At 44.0% G+C, this 25,663-nt stretch overlaps 1 protein-coding gene across 2 annotated transcripts in view; it reads right to left on the bottom strand.

Moving 5' to 3' along the window:
• MICU2 (mitochondrial calcium uptake 2) overlaps positions 1–25,663 on the bottom strand; it is a 419,619-nt gene that overhangs the window by 49,070 nt on the left and 344,886 nt on the right. The gene's annotated exons all lie outside the window — the stretch shown is intronic.

Below are 25,663 nucleotides of genomic sequence, written 5' to 3'. Positions count from 1 at the left end.
ATTCAGATGGCCTGAAAGAATTACTATCAACCTAAAACGTGGGGGGGAACAAAGTATACAAACAAAAATAGTTGCATCTTCGGACCCCTTTTGCACTAGCAGGATAAACCTGCGTTGCATTACCCTATTTTCCCACAAGGGGCCGCAATAGCATATAAAGTCTATGGAGACTTTCATACTTATTGCAGTCTGTTGCGATGCGTTGGAAGTATCAGAGCCGACGCAGGGGAAATAGCATGTTACTGCAAGCACCACAGTGACGTACTTCATGCCCAGCAGGAAGTACATCACTGAGTGGGGGGCAGCGCTATGCATATGACCCTGTCGCCGCATCGTGGAACAGGGTCGTATTTTTGTCATTTTACGAATTGCGATTGGGTGTGGCAGGACCATCGCATCCCAGTACAATGCAAAAAAATAGTTGTAAAACTGGCATTAAAGTGACTTTTTTAACCAACCATAGAGTAGGGACGCCAAGAGCCAAATATAGTGTAGTATCTACTGGTAGATGAAATGAAGTATGATAGAGTAATAAGCTATACTCTCAAAGGCAAGCACTGTACAGGCAGGTGGGGAGATTAGACGTGACCTCACTCAGGATTAAGAAGTCGCACTCCGTAGATGAGGAAAAAAGGGGGTAACACCTCTCCCTCCATCAGGGGTGGACTTGTTATAGCGTAGTATGGATACAGAGGAGCCATATAGATAAAAGTATCTAAAAAAGTTTAAAACATGAGGAGGCAGTGGTGGACTTACCTCCTCCAAGCAGACACAAAAATTGCCAATGTGTTTGTCAAATAGAACAAGTTTATTTACATACTCCGGGGGGCAATGCAACGCGTTTCACAGGTTTGATCCTGCTTCATCAGACAACAACAACACAGCAATGGCATATGTGGTCAGTAGAAGAGCAAGGCACTTCTTTTTAACCAACCACATGACACTGTACAGACCAAGATAGCTTTCTGAGCAAGCTGTAAGGGTCTGGGCACACTGAGCAGACTGCAGACTTGGTAACATACCACAGTGCGATATGCAGGGAGATCACACAGATGCATAGACAGCACTGTGTATATGTACGTTTATGCTCTATACAGCAGAGCATTCAGACACACACTGCATCATGCATTTTGAACACAGCACAGAGCTGCCCCATTCAGTGTAGCTGAATGATGTCAAATCTGCAACAGAGAGCAATGCAGTTTCCATGTGTTTGTGTAACAGGCATGGCTACCTGCATTGCAGAGCAATGTGACAGTGTGCCCAGACACTTAGTGTCAGCTGTGTCCTTTAGCTGCCCATGGGCTTTACACACATTAGATCATTTATGCTAAAAAGAGTTTTTATTGCTCATGGTGTCCTACATGGCAAGAATTCACATCACAGCCTGCCTGCGATCAGACCCCACCAACAGAGAGCTCTGTTGGTGGGGAGAAAAAGGTGTGTGTGTGTGTGTGTGTGTGTGGGGGGGGGGGGGGGGGGGGTGGAGAATCATTTGTGTGCTGTGTTGTGTGGCCCTGCAGCTTGGCCTTAAAGCTGCAGTGGCCTATTTTACAAAAAAGGCCTGGTCTTTAGGGGGGTGTAACACTGCGGTCCTCAAGTGGTTAAAGTCTGAAAACCACTGCGCCTGCATTGCCGTGTCCTCGCTCCCGCTGATGTCACCAGGAGCGTACTGCGCAGGCCCAGTATGGTCAGTGCCTGCGCAGTACGCTCCTGGTGACATCAGCGGGAGCGAGGACACGGCAACGCAGGCGCAGTGGTTTTCAGACTTTAAAGTCAGAAATTCCAGAAGTGAATAGGAGGCGGGGCCGGAACATCGGTGAGAGGCTGTGCGGGCACAGGATGTCTGCGGGGGACCATTAGAAGCCCCGGGTAAGTTCAACTCATTTTCCCCCGACTCCCCTACAGTATTCCTTTAAAGACAAAACCAATAAGTTCTAACTGTTCTTCACTGTAAATCGAAAAAGATTTGAAGGCAATTCCACTTTAATGCACTACAGTATAAAAAGTGCAGTACACAGTACAGTCTACAGGTGTCACTGTTGCAGCACTGACTATGTACAGTCAGGAGGTTAATACATAGCCTAGTACAGAAGAGAATTTCCTAGGGAAAACCATGGCTGTGAATTCCAGGGCTCAGGAATCTAAAGGGAATGCTGGAAGAAGCCCTTTGCACAAGATATTGTTGCTCGGTGGCTTTCCTTCATATCTGAGTGAACGAACCATTCAAGCTGATCTGTCATTGGAAGCAATCTAGGGGTTAAAAGTAGAAAGACTACAAGTCTGTAATATATATGATGTAAAGCAAATGAAGCTGTAACATGATATGAAGTGAAGTACACACCAGACTCCCATTTGTTGCTGTCATCTGCAGTTTGAGGCTAACTGCTGTGTAAGATTTGCTCCACCTATTACATCGATCAGCATATAGACATGGGACAACTTTGTGAGGGATAACTACACCCAGATGTGTCTACAGGTGGCAGTGTGTCCACATTTTTATCAAGACAGGAGGAAGGGCTTTATTAAAGGATTTTGAACCTGCATCTCGCAGGGTTTGAACCCTTTAACTTTACTCATTAGGTTCCGTAAGGAATTGGATCAATCTACAGCATGCCACAACTTGTACAGGTAAGAAAAAGTGACACCTTTAAGACATGCCCCTGCCACACTCCTAGTCATGCCCCGAGTACAGCCCTAGTCACACCCCCCCAGTACAGCCCTAGTCATGCCCCGAGTACAGCCCTAGTCACAGCCCCCCAGTGCAACCCTAGTCATGCCCCAAGCACACCCCTAGTCAGCCAGGGGAAGAGCAAAATATGTTGTTTTGTAATACAAACCGCACTGGTCTATGCTATTGTCATTAGTTTTACTTCTAATTATAAACAAGACACATACCCTTTTTAAAGAATGGGAATAAAGTTTAGAGTCAATTACATTTTTCAGTAGAAAAAAAAAATGGGACAAATGAAGAAGTAAGATGGACAGAGGTGTTTGGTACCCAAAAAGGAATGGTCACAAAAAGGGGCAATTGCAAGGCCAGATTTATACTTTTTCTGTCCCTAGGCCAGTGATCTACAAACTCCTTTCATAGAATTTTAGCTCTGGCATACTTCAATGAATGTGTCTGAGCATTAAAAAGTCATTTTTAGGCGAAGGAAGATGGATACAATTGTTTATTTCATTAGTTTATTTTCGCCTCCGGTGTCCTTTAAAGGGATACTGTAGGGGGGGGGGGGGGGTCAGGGGAAAATGAGTTGAACTTACCCGGGGCTTCTAACAGTCCCTCGCAGACATCCTGTGTTGGCGCAGCCACTCACCGATGCTCCGGCCCCGCCTCCGGTTCACTTCTGGAATTTCAGACTTTAAAGTCTGAAAACCACTGCGCCTGCGTTGCCGTGTCCTCGATCCCGCTGATGTCATCAAGAGCGCACAGCGCAGGCCCAGTATGGTCTATGTCTGCGCAGTACACTCCTGGTGACATCAGCGGGAGCGAGGACACGGAGCCTGCCATGAGCTGTCAGGAGCATCTATCTCTGCATATACTATATACAAATTCTGTGAAATCCAAACGTGGACAGTGAAATGCATATGTAATGTAAGTACAGCCAATCTTTAGCTACTGATATATGTGTTTATTTTCTCTGAGACCTTATACCTAACAGCTCCTCTTTAAAGTCAGAAATTCCAGAAGTGAACCCGAGGCGGGGTCGGAGCATCGGTGAGTGGCTGCGCGTGCACAGGATGTCTGCGGGGGACCATTAGAAGCCCGGGTAAGTTCAGCTAATTTTCTGCCGACCCCCCCTACAGTATCCCTTTAAAGGACAATTATTGTGAATATTTGTAAAAGTCAAAAATACATGTGCATTAGTCGTACATTTGTCAGAGTTCCAAAGAATACTCCATAAGAAGATAGATGAATCCAACATTTGTCAGATCTGGCATATTTTTACTGCCTACTGTAAGGACTCATTCACATCATTGACGCAGACTGGTTGTGCGATCCGTATGCAACGCGCCCGATCACACACCATCTACGCTTCTGATACCATTCACTACAATGAATGGGTCAGTGCTGCGCTTGGGCAAAAAAATTTATGCAGCAGTGTGATAGCGCAGCACAGCGCAGAGGATCTGAATGGAAGACCTGCTGTCTATGGACTTCAGCCATTCTTACATATCGCAAACTGTGCGCGCTGCCGAAATGCACACGGAAACGCGTATGATGTGAACAAGCTCTAAGTGACAGGAACATAGGGAAAAAAAATTAAACGTGTACATGTAGTCCCAGTCTTACGAACAACCTGCCGATATGAATGACATGGAAAATGTGAACTTTGATTCTATGGAAACAAGTGAAATCATTTTTCTAAAAGACCTTGTAGTTTTTGAGAAAATAGATTTGAAAAATAAAAAATAAAACATTTTAAACTATTAAAATGGCAATTTGCTGAGGGCACAGGGGGACAGATGTGACACAGTGGAGGACACTGGAGGCAGAGGGGACAGAGTTCAACTTAAAGGGAACCTGAGGTGGGCTTTGTTGGTGTATTTATACTTACCTGGGGCTCCCTCCAGCCCCATTAGGTGCGTGGGATCCCTTCTCCATACTCTCATAAATCCCCTGGTAATCCGGCCGGCACGCTCTTCTGCACATGCGCGGCTCAGCCGTGAGAGCAACCCTGTTGCGCTCCTGCAGGTGGGAGCATTCTGCACCTGTGCAGTAGCGCTGCGCAAGTACAGAACAGCTTTTGGGCACAAGAGCGCAGCGGGGGCGTACGCACGGCCGGGCTGCGCATGTGCAGAAGTGCACAACTGGCTGGTTTACTGGGGGTCTTACTAGAAAACTGAGCAGCCAGCGAGGATGGGGTGAAAGCCCATGCACCTAATGGGGCTGGAGGAAGTATAAACACACCTACAAGACCTATCTCAGATTCCCTTTAAAAATGAACCTACAGTCCCTATATTGTTTGTTAACCGGGCACTACCTGTATTTTAAAGCGGTATTGTCACATTAAAAATCAAATTTCAACAGCAACTGGTCTGAGTGTATTAAGCGATAAAGATGCTAATTCTGCATTCAAAACTTTCAAAACTTTTTCTGCCGTTATGCTTTGGAGTTACCACATACCTTAGGAGCACTGGCCCTTTAATTGCCATTGCCAAACAGTTGCATGCTAGGGGTTCTTTTTATCTATAATATATTCCTCCTCTTTCCTTTATTTCCCTGCCTAGCTGAAACATGACCCTCTGCTCACTTGTGTTTACAAGCAAGGCTGAGGTGACTAAGCGATTGGAGGAGAAAAGAAAAAAGTTAAGGGGAGAAATGACATCAGTATTTAGCCTCAAACTGTGGGCAAAAAACATGGTCCCCACCTGGAACAACATTCTCTTATTTTACTATTTAAAATTCACTGAAATCAGACCGTGGACAGTACAATACAGGTGTTATGTAAGTAGATCAAGTATTTATTTACTTATATACGTGTTTTTTTCCCCTGGCATAGTATGGCTAATCCTCCTGCTTTAAGTTTTACAAATTTTCGCAATAGTGGTCCTTTAATAGTATTTGATTTTTACTAATGCTTTAAGTTTTACAAATTTTCGCAATAGTGGTCCTTTAATAGTATTCGATTTTTACTAACATACTTTCTGCACTGATGCTTGTGCACAAGAACATTAACAATTTATTTATTTTTAAAGACATATTCCGTGAAGTTTTATATGTGATCTGACTATAAACATCAGAAATAAAGCAGAATTTGTGATTGCTCCTTAAAATAATTTCCCCTGCTGTCAGATGAGGCGGGAGAAGTTTGATTTGCTCAGGTTATGGGGAAAGAGTTCATGTAACTGAACTCCTAGTCACACTAGACAGAGCTGCTGATGGGCAGAACATATTACAGTGTGACTGAGCGAGGTCTGCGGACAGATTGCATGTCAGGCTTCTTAGAGAGCAGCAGAGTCATGGCAAAAGAATGTTAAAGCAGAAATCTTCCTGAGTGACTTCATGGGACTCAGCAGTTCGGAAACAACTACGAGATCTAAGTGCGCTCTCTCTAAGGACTCGTACTTGTGTTTATTCTGTCTCAGCGCAGGAGGCCATGCAGACACCTTTGTAGTAGAATTTGCACCAACAAAAAGATTTGGGAAGGAGTCTAGTCAGCTGGAAAACTTCTGTGACCAAATACAGTCATGATAAGTGATTGCTATACATGCCGTACATTGCTCCGGGCTCTCCAGCCATAATAAGCAATACTCGATTGCTTTTTGAGTACATAGGACAGTCAGTCGCAGAGCAGCTCGCCCAGGTGATATTGCAATTGTTTGTGGAATCAGCAAGTGGCTTCTTATTCATTCCAAGTACTCCAACAGCAAGACCACTGCACTTCCATTACAACTTCATCCAGCAGTCACAGCTATAAAACACAATCAACACCTGTATAGCGGGGGGGGGATGCTACCCAGAGTCCTCAGGGTACTTCCACTGCATTCTCTGCACCAATGCAAGGGTGAGGAAGTGAGCAGGAGAGGAGAAACATGGGAAGGAGAGAGCCCCTGGGTCTAGGCTGGTTAGCTATGTGGAATCCCTTCCTCTCCCCCTCACCATTTTGGGAGACTAGGTATATTTTATACTGGCTTCAAAACTCTCGGCAACCAAACATTCTGCAGAGCTGCAACTGGCAGAACTAAAGAGGTCGCCACCCGTGATAAATTTCAGAACTTAAATCAGGGTCAGGTAAGATTTTACAATGGATGAGCATTGAATAAATAATTTATAAATGAATATTGTAAAAAAATGTGCAATTTCATTCATAATGTTTTTTTTCCCCACTACAATTCCTCTTTAAAAGACAACCGAGGTGACATGTGACATAATGAGATACACATATGTATGTACAGTGCCAAGCACACAAATAACTAGGCTGTGCTCCTTTTTTTCTTTCTCTGCCTGAAAGAGTTAAAAATCAGGTATGCAAGTGACAGTTTCTGTCGGGTCTGGGAGCATAACCATCACTGATAAGCAATTACAGCCATAAAACACTTTTCTGTCATTAAATGGCTTCTGAGAGCTCTAGCATACTTCAATGAAGGTGTCATTGAGCAGCGACAATGAAACAGTAAAAATTAGATTTAACTATAAAATAAAACTATGGGTTATCTAATAAAGAAGAAGAGGAAAAAAAAGTTATTTTTAGGAGAAGCAGGATGGATACAATTGTTTTTCTCACGAGTTTATTTTCACCTCGGATGTCCTTTAAGAAGCAAACTGATATCTGGAGATGGGCTTTTATGTCTGTATAGAACTTTCCAAATAAAATCACCTGGTCAATAAGATGAATTTGTCCTAATTAGAATTTTGAGGACAATAAACGGATAATCCTTACGTAACAAATCAGGAAGCTCATAAAAATAAAATTGGGCAACCTGTTTACAACAGCCGAGTTGCCAAGGATTCAACATCAAGACCAAGGACAATGGTGCAGATATTGTAACAACTTTAAATGAAACTGTAATGAGAGGGATATGGAGGCTGCCATATTTATTTACTTTTAAGCAATACCAGTTACCTGGCTATACTGCTTATCCCCTGCCTCAAATACTATTAGCCATAGACCCTGAACAAGCATGCAGCAGATCAGGTGTTTCTGACATTATTGTCAGATCTGACAAGATTAGCTGCATGCTTGTTTCTGCAGCCAAACAGATTAGCAGGGCTGCCAGGCAACTGGTATTGTTTAAAAGAAAATAAATATGGCAGCCTCCATATCCCTCTCGTTACAATTGTCCTTTAAAAGTAGGCTGAACAGATATGTGACACCTGCAAAAATGAATTCCCATAGCCATTTAATGTTAACCTAATTTCCCTAGAAAAGGGTCATAAACAGGAAAAAGTAACTCGCATGGAGTTTTTGGACATCTTTCAAATACGTCTCGGCTCTTGGATCGAACGTTGTTTGCATTCAATTGAAATGAATCAACCATAATAAAATAAGATGTAGAGAATATAATTTTATTAGTGTTAATTGAAAAGGCCAAATGGGTGATAAAAAGTATTCTCAATAAAAACGATGTCAATTCTGCACGACAAGGCACACACGGCTCATTGTGCAATAAGCTCTCAGTTGCAGTACATACAACCCATGAGCTATAAATACTTTATAGGATCACTAGTTTTGAAAAATTGTACAATTTTAAAAACATGTGTACAGATATTTGAAAGAATTGCACTTCTCCCAGATTAAAAAGCACCATATATTTATTTTCTCCTTTGTTGCTGACGCTTAAAGCGCAACTGTCGGGCACAAAATCGAAAATCAATTCTTTATTTTTATCTGGTAAACAAGTAATAAGGATGCTAACTGGGCAATCCAAAAGTTAAAATCACTATTACTTTTCTTGTTGATAAATGATCATTCCCCAGTTTACCCGACTCTCATTTGGTACACACAAAGGAAGTTGCAGGGCATGCTGGGTTGTCCTTTTTTGCTTCTCTACTTTCCCCTCAGACTTAACTAATGCAGACTGATTGGCTGAAGCCTCTTTCCCTCCTGTTTTCCCTGCCACACCTCTGTTCCTCTCTGATTGGCCAATATTTCTCATGCTAAAACATTGCACGTTCTATAGTGGAGGGCGGGCAATGCATACACAATCAGGCAGAGGAGAGTAAGGGAGGAAAATTACATCAAGATTGGCTTCAAAATAACCACAGTTAAAATGGGAAATTCTAAGAAGGATTTTCTGTTTTTTACTGTGGAAAAATCACTCAAATCAAAATGTGGATAGTGCAATACATATGTTATGTAAGTAGAGCAAGTATTTATCTACTTATATATGTGTTTTTTTTAATGAGATAGTATGGATGACAGCTCCTATTTAAAGGACAACTGAAGGAAAAGGGATATAAATATGTCAGCCTCCATATTCTTCCCACTTCAGTTCTACTTTAAAGTAGGCAGTAAAAATCTGTCAGATGTTCGACTAGTCCATCTTTTCATGGGGGGTGAGTGAGAAGAGAGCAGATTCCCGGATGACTAAACTGCTTGCTTGCCAAGCAGTTCAGCATTGTATCTGCCTCCCACAAGTGCAATTTAAATGCAGCGGAATGACAACAAATGTAACACTATGGGTGTCAGCACATGACACGCAGTGGTGTTACCCAGCGGCAGAGGACTAGGTCGATTGACAATTTCCAGCATGTTCAATCTGCTCCCAATCAAGAAAGGGGTTGATTTTAAAGCTGGGTACACACGGTACAATTTTCCGTCAGATTGATGGATCTATCAGATAATTTCCTACTGGTCCCATCGGATTCCGATCACTATTGCAATCAATTTTGGGTACTTATCAACGACAAATCGATCAGGAACAATTTGGATGCCTACTCACTATGCAATTTCTCATCAGATCACCAGTCAATATGATGGAAAATTCTACCGTGTGTATGAGGCTTTAGATCAGTACCGCACATAATTAAACCTTTCCCTAACTGGGAGTAGATTGGACATGCTGTAAATTATCGGTTAATCCGTCGATCTGGTGGGGAAGATTACACTGTGTGTACCAGGCATAACACTTTCACCTGGCACCAAAACGACCGCTATCTGTAGGTGATCATCTACAAAATAGATGATCAGCTTCTCCAATTCTTCTCTACGTAGTTACCGATTGGCTACTAGTACCGTGACCAACTCACCGCATGGGCGCCCAATTACCAATACTTTCCATTAGCATCTATTAATTGCCTGGTGATCTAAGCTCCCCCAAATGACCTGATCCTTCTGTAGCTAGGTTCAGGCATCCAAGGCCAGAATTATGCTTTTTGTGCCCCTAGGTCAAGTGTGTTGTAGCTTCCTTTCTATGTGCAGTGAGGCCCCTCCCATTCCATGTGCTGCCCCCTCTTCCATGTGTATCATCCATGTACTGTAGCCCCTCCCATTCCATGTGCAGCCCCCTCTTCCATGTGTATCATCCATGTACTGCATCCCCTCCCATTTCATGTGCAGCCCCCTCTTCCATGTGTATCATCCATGTACTGCAGCCCCTCCCATTCCATGTGCTGCCCCCTCTTCCATGTGTATCATCCATGTACTGCAGCCCTTCCCATTCCATGTGCAGCCCCCTCTTCCATGTATATCATCCCTGTACTGCAGCTCCTCCCATTTCATGTGCAGCCCCCTCTTCCATGTATATCATCCATGTACTGCATCCCCTCCCATTCCATGCATTCCATGTGCAGCCCCCTCTTCCATGTGTACCATCCATGTACTGCAGCCCTTCCCATTCCATGTGCTGCCCCCTCTTCCATGTGTATCATCCATGTACAGCAGCCCTTCCCATTCCATGTGCAGCCCCCTCTTCCATGTATATCATCCCTGTACTGCAGCCCTTCCCATTCCATGTGCTGCCCCCTCTTCCATGTATATCATCCCTGTACTGCAGCTCCTCCCATTCCATGTGCTGCCCCCTGTTCCATGTATATCATCCATGTACTGCAGCCCCCTCCCATTCCATGTGCAGCCCCCTCTTCCATGTATATCATCCCTGTACTGCAGCCCCTCTCTTTCACAAAACTCTCTCTCTCTTTCATGTCTAGGTGCCCCACTGTGCTGAAGCCTTCCAAGACCTGGGCCTTTGTGGCCTGTCCAGAAATCCAGCCCTGGTGTCATGATTTGTATTATTGCGAGAAAAGCATTTAAATTATTCAATTTTAGTCACTTTGAATGCCCCTGTTAAAGGGAAAGATACATTTTTACTCATTGCATAATTATGTTCCTTTCATATAGTTTATAGGGCATTCCTCAAGCCAAATACTTTTTTTTAATACTCTAATTTCCTATAAACTAAACAAGCCTTGCCCACAGCTCCTCCAGCGCCTAGGCACTCTGAGACCCATGTAGCAAGGGCTTATGGGAGTTCAGTCTGGGCAGGAGGAGGAGGTGTGACCAGCCAGAGATTTCAGAGGCAGGGGGAGGAGGAGAGGAGTGACGTTTTCACAGGCTGAGGACTGGAGATACAGATCAGCTTGCCTGTGTGTTATGTTTACAAACAACATGGCCAACATTGTATCACAGGAGTAAATCATAAACTGTTGAAGCTGTTTGCAGCTAGATTTGCAGTGTAAACTATCTAAACTTTAGATAAGATATATAGACAAGTTACTTGTTATAGTTAGTTTTTCATCCCGGATCTGCTTTAAACCAGTTTTATCTTATCTATTTTATATACAAATAGTGCTCAGTAGAACCTCTTTTCCTTCACTGTAGTGTCATGTATATATGCTGGGTATGGTGCACTGAAATGGTGGCAAACTTTTCAGGCCAGCCTCGATTTGCCCAACCTTTGAAATATGCAGACTTTTACATCATTAGCGAAAGCCAGCAAGTCAGTCTTTCCCTGGCAAGCGGTGCTACTTAATAAATGGCCGTCTTATCAACACTTACTTGAGCGTCAAGGTGTAAGGAGAGACTTTCATGCCAACAGTAGTTTTGCCTTCAGACAGGTTTCCTTCCAAAATGGCTCAGACGCACAATTTATGATTTGTTACTTATGTAAGGCACAGAATGCTCATTAGATAAAACAACTATGACTGAGTGGACTTTCCTCCCAGCACGGCCGGGTATGTGCGCTTCTATGCAGATTGGTAGGCGTTATCTAGACACACGCTTTGTTATCCGTGGGACTGCGGCATGTTGACAAGATTACAGCTATCTCTAGATACTGTTTTCGAAGTTGATCTCACTTGAAAAGAACGGTTTTCGGGATTTGATGCGTGCCATATGCCAGTAGCACGCATACTTCAACTGTACGTAAGCGCAGCTTATCTGCCGCTAATTAGGTGAGCTGCCAATTACTGGGAGATGTTAGCAGTGCGCGCTCCTGTTTCTCAGCGGATGGGTAGCTGGTTGTATGCCTCCTCCGCTGCCTGGAGGCCCACTGTGCTGAACACCGTATGGGGAGGCCAAACTTTTATGTTATCTAAACATGAGAATATTAGGTAGATACAGTACTCCGGGTTCATCCTTGTTAAAGCTACGGTATAGCAAAAGAAGAAAAGAAAATACATAGTCCGCATTAATCATATAAATAATAGTGGAAAGGATGTCTGCTAATCCCTTGCACCAGAAACGTCATCAAGCAGTGAGCTGTGGTGGTGCAACACATAAATGGAGCTATCGCCACCCGTAAGAAAACATCTTAGAGTTTCATTGCCTTAACCTCTTCCGGACTGGACTTTTCTGGGCCCTTAAAGGGAATCTGAAAGGAAAATAAACTTATTATATAATGATTTGTTTGTGTAGTACAGCTAAGAAATAGAACATTAGCAGCACAGATATGAGTCTCATATTGTTTCCAGCACAGGAAGAGTTAAGAAAAACTTCTGTTATTTATGCAAAAGAGCTTCTCTGAGCTTTCTGGCCCAACTTGGGTTGCTGTTTTCTGGAGCACTTATACATCAAAGACTATTTTCTTTGCTACTAATGTTCTATTAATCATCAGTACTACACATGCAAATTATTGCATCACAAGTTGTTGTTTTTGTTCACTTCAGTGTAACTATAAGGACCAGAGACCTTTTGAGCTGTGATCACTGTGATTGGCTCACAGTGATCCCAAAGTCAGGAGCCAATGAAATTGCGCAAGGGGATACAGCACCGCCAGAGTGACGCAAATGACGAAACAGCGCCACAAGTGTTGTTAAAATCTCCACTCTTGTAGGAATAACAGGAAGTAAACAGAGCATAGATTTCATCTACCTGAGCCCGGAGGACTTCAAACAATTGCTCATGAAAATTTTGGGTGAAAATCTTAAAGCAGGAAATTTAGGTTCCGGCCACTGTAAGAAACTTGTATGGCAGCACTGTAAACAGCAGCTATAGCGTGAAATTTGGGAATCAAATAGATAGCAAATGTCACACTAGTGGCACCCGATAAATAACAAATTTCCAAATTTCACACTATAACCACTATTTATAATGGTGCCTATGGCGGTGCTCCAACATGCTCATAATAGTGGCAGATTGGCTTGGGGGGGGGGGTGGGTGGAGAAAGACTTAAAAAGAACCCGAGGTGGGTTTTAAGAATGCTATCAGGACACAGAGGCTGGTTCTGCATACAATCACAAGCCCCTGTTGCTATACTTTGCCACCCCCCAGGCCCTCCCTGCACTCTGCTGTCCCCCATAAATAAAACGGCCGTGCTAGTGACATGCAGCGTGTCGCTAGCAGGCTGTTTACATGCAGACTGTCACTCGCGCCCGGTCCCCCGCCTCCTCTATAGCGCCGCTCCCCGCTGGTGTCCCTTCCCTCCCCACTGATTGGAGGGAAGAGACGCAGGCAGGGAGCGGTGCTATAGAGGAGGCAGGGGAGCGGCGGTGACAGACAGAGGTAAACAGTCTGCTAGCGACACGCTGCATTTCGCTAGCATGGTGGTTTCATTTATGGGGGACAGCAGAGCGCAGGGGATTTGGGGGGGGAGGGGGCACAGTATAGCATTAGAACTGTATAGTATTGCATGTAGAACCAGCCTCTGTGACCTAATGGTATTCTTAAAACCCACCTTGGGTTCTTTTTAAGGTTAGATATGGGGGGCAATTAAGGTACAGCATAGAGGGGGTATTGTTATGGGTTAGGCGTGCGGGCGGTAGACAATTGGGGTTAGGTTTATTGAGGGAGGGATCTGTCTGAAAGTAGTGTTAGGTTAGGTTGTAGCAAAATATTGGTATTTTGCGATATTTTACTAAAATAATTTACACTTTAGAAATGTTGATTAAAGTACATTTTACTGCTGTTCTACTATTCAAAACTGGCTGCCCAAATTCCCTCGTTCCCCTTTTTCATGCACACGAAAATCTAGTAGGGGTGCAGGTGTTCTGAATGCGTCCAGCCCTCACTTCAGCAAACCAGTGTGTTGGAATTTGGCTGTCCAGACTCTGTTGTCTTTCTATGATAGTTCCCACAGCAAGGTTTCTCCCAGTACTGTTCCCATCTCAGGTCTTCATACAACAGCCCTGATGGTTTCGTAGGTAGCTGAGCAATGTTTATGTATGACAATCACACTTAAGGTGGCCATGCTTTAGTTGATTTTATTTGGTCGATATACAGCCGATACGAGCATTTGATTCCCAACTGTCTTTTAGATGAAATCTATCAATTCGGTCGATCGCTAAAGACGGAAGATGCTTAATCGGCGGTGGGTCAGGAACAAGTTTCTAGCTGTGTTAAATTTTCTGGACGACCAACACAGCAGTGGTGCTTACTCTCACCTGTCCACCAATGCTCTCTACCATGTTGTGTCTTCTTTCCACCGATAGGGCTTCTCCCTGTCTCTCAACTCTGAAGTGACAAACATTAGAGGCCTCTAGCGGTCGCATAAGGTATGTGCCACTACTGTTTGGTCTTAACATATTTAGTCTTGGGACACACAGGCACACCAGGAGTGAAGAGATGAGTAAGCCCTGGCAGTGGAGAGGAGACATGCACTGGCGGACATGTGAGTGTAACCTCTGCTGCCCCTACATTCTGCATTGCCTGAGGGAGAAGGTGGGAGGCATAAATGGGGAGACCCGGCAGGCAGTGTGCACAGATTTTTCAATCGATTACATGCAGAAAACTATTAAAAATCTGAGCACAGTGTGTGGAGGGATTTAATCAGATAGATCCCTCTCTGATTAGAGAATGATCAGAGAGGGATCTAATCCTCCTGCTTCCCAACATACACACACCCTATGTAGAGGGAAAGGTGAAGAGAAGAATCAGGGCGGGTGGAAGCCATGCGGGGCCCTGGGGGCAAAAGTAACTTCAGGTGGCCCTAACCCCCCAAGAAAGCACAGTCAAGCACCCAGGGGGCCCCCACTCCACCAAACCTGCCAGGTGGTCTCCCACTGACTGCTCCCGTGGCCCCCATAGCTGAGCCTGAGCTGCTTTGTAACAACTCACCGGTCCCAGCGGCTGGTCCGTTCCGATCTCCATCTACAGCAAAGCTGCCTGCGTCTCCCTACAGCACATGTTATGTGTAAATAACATGCATGCAGGCATACAGAAGACACAGGCAGCGTGGCTGAAGATGGAGATCGTAAAGTAGCAACTGCCGGGTGAGGTGAGTAAGCGGCTCAGCTACAGAACATGCGAGGCAAGGGGCCACGGGAGCAGTCAGCAGGAGACCACCTGGGGGTTCCATCGGCGCTGAGCCACTGGAGTGGTCACGGGAGCAGTCAGCAGGAGACCACCTGGGGGTTTCATCGGCGCTGAGCCCCTGGAGTGGTCAGGGCCCTGAGCCAATTGCCCCCTTTGCCTCAATGGAAGCGCCGGCACTGTTGGGAATAACACTACAGTAGACACTAGAAAGCTGCAAGACATCACAGACACAACAAAAGCTCAAGCAATGTAGAAATGCACCTTCAAGCTTGAATCCGGATGTGCCAAGGCCACTCGATCACCACGCTAGTAAGTCACAGCTTGACAAAGGAGCTTGCTATCATTCCGAAACATTGCAATGTTTTGTGACAGTCTTCCAAAAAATGGGAAAGAGCATTGGATGGTGACAGCCTCATCTTTTCCAGGCCCTGGGCACAGTATTGCACCCCGTACACTAGAGACAACCCAGGTGTTTGCCTGGAAAGCCTGTGCTCAGAAACAGCCCTTGCTATCATCGATAAGTAATAGCAACTCTTACAACTCCTGTTTGGTTGAAAAAAAAAAACAGTGTATGGCCAGATACAAAGTTCAAGATTTGTTTGTAGAGAAGCAGAATAAACATCATTCTCCTGAGGCTGTCAAAATTGTAACCTTCTTTAAATTTTAGCCCAAAGAAGAATGTGGGATTCCAGGAAAGTCCTATAAAGTCCTATTTAGGGTTACGACTGTAGATACAACTGTTTATCTCATCACTTTCATTTCACTTCAGGTTTGCTTTAAAAATGAGCTCAGCACAATAATATTCAAAATATTGGCTGAAGTCCATGGCAGCTTCTTAACCCTTTCTGGACCAGCACCCTCTGCCCCCTTAAGGACCAGAGGGCGCTGGTCCAGCAAACCGCCGCTTCCCGACGAATCGCCGCAAGTTACCGTCGCTCCCGCCGGACACGCCGCTCTGTCCCCGCAGCAGGCTGCTCTCTCTGCCGTCGCTATGACGGCAGAGCGCTGTGCGCCAGTCAGGAGCCGCTTTCATTGGCTCCTGACCCTGTCACTTCATGTAAGCCAATAGGAACGGCTTACATGAATGACAGGGCCAGGAGCCAATGAAAACGGCTCCTGCCCGGCTCACAGTGCTCTGCCGTCATAGAGGCGGCAGGGCAGCTGATTGCGGCGGGGGCAGAGCGGACCGAGCGATGCGGACGGGCTGGGGCGCGCGGTCAATGGGACGTAGAGTTTACGTCCTGTCAGCACCGCAGTGCCCCCTGCCCGACGTAGATTCGTACTCGCTCGGTCCGCAGGTAGTTAAAGTGGATCTGAGATAAACTTTTACTCATTGCATAATTGTGTTCCTTGCATATAGTTTATAGGGCATTCTTTAAGCCAAATACTTTTTTATTTTGTTTTAATACCCTAATTCCCTATAAACTGAACAAGCCTCGCCCACAGCTTCTCCAGAGTGCCTTGACACTTTGAGACAGATGTAGCAAGGGTTTATGGGAGCTCAGTCTGGGCAGGAGGAGGAGGAGGTGTTACTAGCCAGAGATTTCAGAGGTAGAGGGGTGTGGAGTGAAGTTTTCACAGATTGAGGGGTGGAGATACAGAGCAGCTTGCCTGTGTGTAATATAAAAAACAGAACATGGCTGCTGTCATTGTATCACAGGAAGAAATAATCAAACTGTTGAAGCTGTTTGCAGCTAGATTTGCTGTGTAAACGTTCTAAACTTTAGATAAGATATATAGACAAGTTACTTGTTATAGTTAGTTTTGCATCTCGGATCCGCTCTAAGTCCGTGATTTTATAACATGCAAAGTTGGTGACTGGAGTATGAGATCAAATCCTAATTATTTAATACATTTAAGCCCTCTCCCCCCCCCCCCTCCCCTTACTTTGCACACAGTCTTCCCATTTCCACTTTGAAGTGTCTTTTCATCTAGAGATATTAGCGCTACTAATAACTACCAACAGCATGTCTAAAACAAATTATTTGTACATAGTCAGAAGATGAGGTAAGAGAGATCATGTAGCAATTATTCTCATCCTATTATAGCAAATATTCACAAACAGATGTTAAGCACACAGAGTGAAGCCTTTAAAGCCTCCAGTGCTGAAACGGAGATGTGAAATGTTAGCACAACATGCAATATTTTGTCGAAAGACATACGAGTATTTCCAAGGAAACTGTGACTCTGAGACGTCTAGAGGTGTCCAACATCTCCTACATTTTCCATACAATAAAAACTGAACACAGACGGAATGTACTGAGGCGGGTCTTAAAGCGGACCAGACCTCAGAACTTCCTCTCTGCTGTAATAGACAAGCCATAAAGTAAAATAAAGTAAGTTAAGACAAAGTCATGCAGGAAGGAGCTTTGTGTTCTGCTACCAGAATGGAGATAACTGATGCGATTGAAGTGGACCTGAACTCAGAATTTCCTCCCTGCTCTAACAGGTGTTCAACAGCATAATAACCTATAGAGAAAAACATTTCTTTGTTACAGCTGATACAAATCCTGCAATAAAATACATTTGCAGTGTGCCTACTTTCTGATTTCATGGAAGCAGACATAGGGTTAACATCCTGCATTTAAAAATTAGCTGCTCACTGAGGCAGCCAGCTGACACAGCTGAGAGATCAAATTACACTCATGATTACGATTCACAGAGGTGCTTATCGTGACCTTAAGACTGCACTGTGTGTTCGTTATTGCCTGAAGAAGCGGGAATATACCCGCGAAAGGCGTTGCACTGTATGTTGGATAAACATAAATTTGTTTGTACTAAAACCGACAGTATCATGTCTGCTTCGGGGAGAGGAGTCCACCACCGCCTCCGGAGGAATTTTTAAGTTTTTAGATATATTTTATTCTGTTGGCGCCTCTGTTTTCCTTACAATACACTCATGATTAGTCACAGATGAGGGGGAATTAGACAGGCTAAACTCTCTAAATACATGCAGGGTGCATTTCTCTGGGATTACCTTCTGTTCTGTGCACAAGTTCAGGTCCATTTTAAAGATGCGCTTCTCCATGGTAATTGACTTCTGTGGATTCTAACTTAGATGTACATAACTAACATAAATGATGCTGAGCCCTTCATATACCTCATTGCATCTACATTATTACTATTATCATTGTGTATTATATATATAGAGCGGACATCAGTTGCAGAGCATAGTCATGTCACGTAGTATCCCTCAGAGGGGCTCACAATATATTACCTACCATAGTTATAGTCGAAGGTCCCTCTCATAGTCTAACCAATTTACACATACCTGTTACTTTTAAAACCCAAAAAGTTAGATACTTACCTCAGTACAGTGAAGCTTCTGGATGCTTCTCCGATCCTTCTTGAGCCGGGACCCTTGTCTTCTTCGTGGCCACGCTCCGGTCCATGAAAGAGTTTGGTTGCACTGCACTAGTACACAGGCTGCCCGAACCTGTGCAGCAGCACGGAGACACTCGTGTAGGGGGCAGAAAGATGTTCTGGGCCAGCACAGTGTGGCTGGGCTTTTACCCGAACAGGAGCACAACCACACGCACCTTTCTGACGAGTGCTTATTGAATAGGTTCAGAGGGTCCCACCAGTGGAATGCCGAGCTCAAGGGGAATGGGGGAAACCTCCGGATTGCCTAAAGACTTCTCTCTACAGAGGTATCTAACTTTTTTTTAAAAGAAAAATTGTTTCAGGTACATGTTAATTTGCACACACACAAAAAAGTGATTTTCTTAACAAATTCATTCAAGCCCATGTTGCAAAAATTAGTACACCCCAATTATAGTCTTAGGAAAAAAGCTTAAGACTACAAAATTTTAATAGGCATTCAACCACATTTGAGTCTAATGATTCATTTAAGAGGTGTACAGCAGACAGGTGACTATAAAAGGGCATTACTTAAAGAGAAACTCCAACCAAGAATTGAACTTTATCTCAATCAGTAGCTGATACCCCCTTTTACATGAGAAATCTATTCCTTTTCACAAACAGACCATCATGGGGCGCTGTATGACTGATATTGTGGTGAAACCCCTCCCACAAGAAACTGAGGACCGCGGTACTCCTGGCAGTTTCCTGTCTGTGAACCTTGCTGCATTGTGGGAAATAGCTGTTTACAGCTGTTTCCAACTGACAAAAAAACATGCAGCAGCTACATCACCTGCCAGCAGTAAAAATGTCACCATGTAATAAATGTCAGAATGTAAATCAGGGATTTAAAAGATTTTACAATGGGCAAACACAGACTAAATCATTTATACATCATTCTTGTAAAAATGAAGCACTTTTTTATTACATTATTTTCACTGGAGTTCCTCTTTAACAAAGAAAAGCCCTTCCCATTTCATGCTGTCAACAATGGCTCCACATGGAAGAGAAATGTCAAAAAACCTAAGAAAGGAAATCATTACTTTACACAAAAAAGGTGAGGGCTACAAGACGGTCAGCAAAGCTTTACATATCAGTCAAAATACTGTAGTAAAAGTGATCCAAAAATGTAAGAAAGATGGAAGTGCAAGCATCTTACAGAGACATCCAGGACAGGAGTGTCTTCTGATGAGAAGGGTTGAAGAAAATCACCATGCAAGTTCACTGCAGTTAGCTAAAGCAGTAGAAAGCCAAACTGGGGTGACAGTTTCCCGTGACACCATACGCTGCGCACACTGCAGGGATGGCATTCATGGGTATTGTCCATGAAGAAAGCCCATGCACAAAAAAGCACACCTAGAATTTGCTAGGGCCCATACTGAAAAAGATGAAGACTACTGGGACTCTATACTCTGGAGTGATGAGACAAAGATCACTGTTTTTGGAACTAATGGTTTCAAAACTGTATGATGTCGTAAAGGTGAGGATTTCAAAGAAAAATTCATGTTGCCTACAGTGAAACACGATGGTGGCAGTGTCCTTATGTGGGGCTGCATGAATGCTGCTGATGTTGGAGAGCTGCATTTCATTGATGGTATCATAAACTCAACAATGTGCTGCTCTATACTGAAGGAGAAGATGCTGCCATCACTCTGTGCTCTTGGTCATCGTGCACTTTTCCAACATGACAATGATCCAAAACACACATCTAAAGCTACTGTTGCATTTCTGAAGAAGAACAGGGTGAAGGTGAATGAATGGCCAAGTATGTCTCCTGATCTAAACCCAATCGAACACCTGTGGGGAATTCTGAAGCGACAAGTTGAGCATCACTCTCTATCCAGCATCCAGGCTCTAAAGAAGTTATTCTTGAAGAATGGAAAAAGATAGATGTTGCAATATGTCGCCAACTTGTTCATACCTTGCCTAGAAGACTTGGTGTTGTCCTCAAAAATCATGGTGGTCATACAAAATACTAGATGTAGTAGTTTTTGTTCTGCGGTGTATTCATTTTTGCTTCAACCAATTTGAGTAAAACGGAAGATTTTGTGACCTAAGTTATATTATTAACCTTAGTTTCATGTTATAGAGTTAAACAAGCGTTCAATAAAATCCAGCCTTGTGAAAATGTTGGAAATTGTTCTTTTGTTCACTGAGCTACTGATTAAATTTGTACTTTTTAAAGGGGGTGTACTCATTTATGCTGAGCACTGTATATACATACACACACACATACATACATACATACATATACATACATACATTCACACACAAGGGGTTGCAGCACACTAAAGTGGAGAAAAAGACAGGGGCTCTTGGTCCCGCAATGTAAATGTACTCAAGCTCACTGACTGCACCAAAGTGTCCCCCATACCACAAGTTGGTAGCTGATAGAAAGGTGAGGTGATACAATTTATTCCTATTTGTTTGACATTAACTATTTGTTTGACTCTTGGGCCATAGAGATTATTACCATAGTAAGAGATGTGAAGAGAGCATTTTTTTTGCACGGTTAGACTCAACATATGGCTGTGTGCATACACTGCATACGTTTGCATCAAATTCAAATGGTTTGTGCTGTTCACCCCCGCATATATATATATATATATATATATATATATATATATATATATATAGATATATATATATATATATTTTTTTTTTCTTGTTATAATAAACTGGGGCATAGTGAACATAAGGGGTACTGTAAACTACCTCTCCAGGTCCCGGCCAATCTCAATTGTAAGTCTATGGCAGCAACGCCTGGTATAGTAAACCCTGATAAAATAAAATTTCTGTTATAGCAAACATATTTTTGGGCCACTGCATGACTCTGACTCTGGATATAGTGAGCAGTGGGCGGAGCATGCGTCATATGTCAGCATGAAACCCATGGTCTGCTGCTCTCTTCAGGCTGGTTGCAAGTGAGTTGTTGCCTGATAACTGATAATTGTTTAGTGCAGTACGAACTACTTTCACTTGTAGTGGAGATCATAGTGGGGCTATTCGCTGCAAAACTAAAGAGAGTGGAGAGGAGCATTCTAAGTCCTGCCTACATTACAGATGTGAGTGGCTTACCAAGATTGGCTGCATTTTGAAGAAGGCTTCATGATTGGCTCAAGTGTGAGCAGAAAGTTTAGCAGGACACGTGCTGCAAGTCCCACCCACGGAGGTATTGGAGCCACTCACAGGAAGTGAGCAAGTGGCTGCCTCTATTCAGTGACGTCTACAATTTTTAAGGAGCCCTGGATACTGTACTAGTGAGTTATCTAGTCTGGCTATGTCACCCTAAGGTGACCTTAACCTTGCAGTGCACCAAATGTGCAAGTGCTTGTACTGTATCACTCATGGGAGGACAGAGTTGGACCTCTGTAGCAGAGAACGTACCAGGTGATGCTCAGCAATTTCTGGGACAGTTTTTTACATAGTAAACCAGTTTTCCTGGTCCTTTGGAGTTTACTATAAAGAGATTATACTGTGATGTGCATATATATATATATATATATATATATATATATATATATATATATAGTATATATATATATATAATTTTTTTTTTTTGAATATGAATCCTTCAACCATCACGCACCATACTTATGTGCAGTCTCTCAAAGTAAATGTCACTTCATCCCTGTGTAACTTAGAGCCACACAGAGTGCCCTGGCCTCGGCTTTTACTCTGTCACCACTCGCATCGTGCCATCCTTTGAACCCTGTAAAAACACCATGCAACATAAAGAGACAGTTCTGTTTTGGAGGGGAAAAAAAGGGGGGAGGGCATCGGGATTTCAACAGAACGATTCTTATGACATCTAAATAGCTCCAGTGTCTCTTATCCCGCTGAAGAGGTAAGATGAAAGATGAGTCTCTTTTCATGAGACTTAATACTAATGGCTATTTAGCTTTCAGCGTATCTTAAGTAACCAAACCCATTAGTTCAGTGTGGGTCTTCATGCTTATTGCATACGTGACATTTCAAATATTTTATAGCTTGGCCTCTTCCAGTAGCGAAGCAGGATTTAGTTCTGGCACTTTACATGAGGTTATCGCTTAAAAAGTACTAATGTGATAATGCATACAATGTCTATGCCTGCTCTGAAGTCAGCTGACACCCCCTAACCCTCTCCACGCTAGCGGGCGGCTGAGGTACGCCGCTGAGGAAGCGGGAGCCTGCCGCAGCTTGCAGGGATTAATTCTGGACAACTTTTCAGAATATAGATCAGGTAGGAGGAATGTAAAGTTGTGAGAGCGTGTCTAAGGTATTAAACGTATATTTGTGTGTGCGGCTCCATACGCGAGTCAAGCTCTTTTGTGTTGTACGGAAATCTTGGCTGATTAGCAGAACCTTCTTGTAATAACACCTCTGAGCTGCGGGACAAGGAAACCTCTCAGAGCTCTCCAAAACATTGATGGGAAGGAGACACATATAAACAATGCCTATCGCGGCTTATCCGAGATGACAAAGCCTAGCCCTGCTTTTATAATAAATATGCACCAACTTGTTTGCGAGTCACTTTATCAGCTGGGATTCCAAGGTGGGATTGGCATGGCTCCAAGTACAATGCTAGAGGGAGTAGACGGCCAGAACTCTGCAGAATATAGCTGCCTTTGAAATCAGGAAAGAAAAAAAGGGGGGGGGGGGCAACATACTTGGAGGACTGCACATAATATAACCTTAAATGAACGCATACTTGTTCTGTGCAGGCTTTTCTCTTGTTCACAAGACAAGTGCTTGGTGGTGTTATTATTCAGCAGAGGTGGTGGCTAGCAGTGTGTAGTAAATCCTTAAAGGACACCTGAAGTGAGGATATGGAGGCTGCTATATATTTATTTACTTTTAAACAATACTAGTTACCTGGCAGCTCTGCTGATCTCTTTGGCTGTGGAAGTGTTAAGCCTCATCTACACTGTTCAATTTTCCATCAGATAGACGGATCTATAAGATAGATCTAATAAGAAATTGCATTGTGTGTATACGCCCAAGTTTTTTTCAGATCAATTTTGCAATAGATTTTGCTTTCATAAGTACCCCAACTCTATTGCAAAATCTAACGCAATCCGATTGAACCGGTTGGAAATGATCTAATAGATCCAATCTGATGGAAAATTGTACGGTGTAGATGAGGCTTTAGGATCACACCTGAAACAAGCATGCAGCTAATCCAGTCAGACGTCAGTCAGAGCACCTGATCTGCTGTATGCTTGTTCAGGGTCAAAGGCTAAAAGTATTGGAGGCAGGGGATCAGCAGGGCAGCCAGGAAACTGGTACTGTAGAGTCCCGGGTTATCTGGAACTCAACTAACCAGCAGTCTCAAGCAACCAAGACAAATTGCCGGCAGTACTTACAGGGGTAAAGGTCAACTTCTTAGGCTGGTTCCATGGCTCCCCCAAGGTTAATATACTTCCAATGACTGTATTTTACCATTTACCACTCAGAGCTAGTGGTACGTATATAGAGTGGGGTATAGTACTGTATCAGCTAGTCCTATTTTTAACATTGAATCTTAAAGATTATGTGTTTGTAAAATCATATTAGGACACAGAGGCATGTTCTGTATACAATGACCTGCCTCTGTGTCCTTCTATTGTGCCTCCAGTCCCCCCTTCCCCTGCTGTCCCCTTTAGAAAAAGCGCCAGGCTAGCGACAAGCAGATTGTTGCCGATTAGAGGAAGCTTATGAAGGCGGGGAGAAAAGGGACACAGGAGGGGGAGCCGTGCAATACAGGAGGCAGGGAGAGCGGCGATGAGTGACAGGCTGAGGTAAATAGCAGGCCAGCAACAATCTGCGTGTCGCTAGCCTGCCGCTTTTTTTAAAGGGGGACAGCATAGCCGGGGGGGGGGGGAGGGGGGAGCGCTGAAGTCACAATAGACGGACACAGAGGCAGGTCATTGTATGCAGGACATGCCCCTGTGTCCTAATATATTGGTAGGTGAACAGAGGCGCCAGAAGGATAAAAGTACATAAAATTTTTAAAAAATTGCTGGGAGGAAGTGGTGGACTCGCCTCCGTTAAAGCAGACACCAAGGACTGTAAATGTATAGATATACACATTTATTGAAAATACTCCAAAGATGCAACGCGTTTCGCGGGCACAGCCCACTTCTTCAGGCAATAAGCAGGGGATAAACAACAGCAATTCAGTTATAGCAAGCAGAGCTATAACTGAATTGCTGTTGTTTATCCCCTGCTTATTGCCTGAAGAAGTGGGCTGTGCCCGCGAAACGCATTGCATCTTTGGGGTATTTTCAATAAATGTGTATATCTATACATTTGCAGGCTAGCAACAATCTGCGTGTCGCTAGCCTGCCGCTTTTTTTTTAAGGGGGGACAGCATAGCCGGGAGGGGGGGGGGGGGGAGCGCTGAAGTCACAATAGACGGACACAGAGGCAGGTCATTGTATGCAGGACATGCCTCTGTGTCCTAATATATTGGTAGGTGAACAGAGGCGCCAGAAGGATAAAAGTACATAAAATTTTAAAAAATTGCTGGGAGGAAGTGGTGGACTCGCCTCCGTTAAAGCAGACACCAAGGACTGTAAATGTATAGATATACACATTTATTGAAAATACTCCAAAGATGCAACGCGTTTCGCGGGCACAGCCCACTTCTTCAGGCAATAAGCAGGGGATAAACAACAGCAATTCAGTTATAGCAAGCAGAGCTAAATCGGGAGAGGAAAGATTTTACAATGAGCAAACACTGACTAAATCATTTATACAGAATTATGGTAAAAATGAAGCACTTTTTTTACTACATTATTTTCACTGGAGTTCCTCTTTAAAGGACACTTAAGTCAAACAAAAAAAATGAGTTTTACTCACCTGGGGCTTCCAATAGCCCCCCACAGCTGTCCGGTGCCCTCGCCGTCTCCCTCCGATCCTCCTGGCCCCGCCGGCAGCCACTTCCTGTTTCGGTGACAGGAGCTGACAGGCTGGGACGCGAGTGATTCTTCGTATTCCTGGCCACAATAGTGCCATCTATGCTGCTATAGCATATATCATATACCATATAGCAGCATAGAGGGTGCTAATGTGTCTGGGAACACGAAGAATCACTCGCGTCCCCAGCCTGTCAGCTCCTGTCACCGAAACAGGAAGTGGCTGCCGGTGGGGCCAGGAGGATCGGAGGGAGACGGCGAGGGCACAGGACAGCTGCAGGGGGCTAT

The sequence above is a fragment of the Hyperolius riggenbachi genome, chromosome 2 (assembly GCF_040937935.1).
Source record: "Hyperolius riggenbachi isolate aHypRig1 chromosome 2, aHypRig1.pri, whole genome shotgun sequence".
Classification (NCBI taxonomy): Eukaryota; Metazoa; Chordata; class Amphibia; order Anura; family Hyperoliidae; genus Hyperolius; species Hyperolius riggenbachi.
The sequence above is the reverse complement of the archived record's forward strand: the minus strand, read 5'-3'. Positions and strand labels throughout refer to the sequence as shown.